Genomic DNA, 1021 nt, shown 5'->3' with positions numbered 1-1021 from the left:
AACAAAGCATTTTCTAACAGGTAGTTTAAAAATTCCAGGGTGTTGGGAGGAGCCACTCCTGTGGCTCAAAGGAGTAGGGCACTGGCCCCATATGCCAGAGGAGATGGTGGGTTCAAACACAGCCCTGACCAAAAACTTCCAAAAAAAAAAAAAAAAAAATTCCAGCGTGACTCAATCCAAACAAAGCATTTCCTAGACACATTGTAATTAACTTTGCTAAAGTCAGTATAAAAGAGAAAATGCTGTAAACAGCCAGGTGTAAAAAAAGTCTTACCTAAATGGAAAAATACCAGAATGATCACAAATCTTTCAGCTGAAGAGGTTGACCATTGGCCTTTAACCTTCTTAAACAAAACAATATTTAGCCCAAGCCTATATCCTGTTAAAATGGGTTTCATTTGTGATAGAGAAATATTTTACTGACATACAACTGTTGAGGAAATTTGCCATAACTACACTAGCTCTACAGGAAGCACTCATACCCATTCTTCATACTGATCAATGATGGTCAGTCGCCAATGTAATCACAGTCAGAAATTAAAGACAATGCCTAGCTTCTACAATGGCTAGATAAAACTAAACTCTGGACCTCTGCAAAGCAAGGTAAACAAAACTCCACCACACCTATCAGTTCTCTCAATAAATGTGAATGGCTTGAATTTCCCACTAAAGAGGCATGGGCTAGCTGACTAGATACAAAAGCTCAAACCCAATATCTATTGTTTCCAAGGAATGCCCCTAACTTTAAAGGATGAAACAAGACTCAGGGTGAAGGGATGGAAGACAATAATTCAGGCAAATGGAAATTAGAAAAAAAACCAAAGGTTGCGATTTTATTTGCAGATACAATTGTATTTAAACCAACACAAATGAGAAAATACAAAGATGGACACTACATGCTGGTATATTTGCAGATATAATTGGGTTTAAACCAACAGAAATAAGGATACTTATATATATATACTTATATATACTTATCAAGGGAAGCACACAATATGAAGAAATTTCAATAATAACATTT

Source organism: Otolemur garnettii, unplaced genomic scaffold, assembly GCF_000181295.1.
Source record: "Otolemur garnettii isolate 467f Iridium unplaced genomic scaffold, OtoGar3 scaffold00037, whole genome shotgun sequence".
NCBI classification, from domain to species: Eukaryota; Metazoa; Chordata; class Mammalia; order Primates; family Galagidae; genus Otolemur; species Otolemur garnettii.
Note: the sequence above shows the minus strand (reverse complement) of the source record.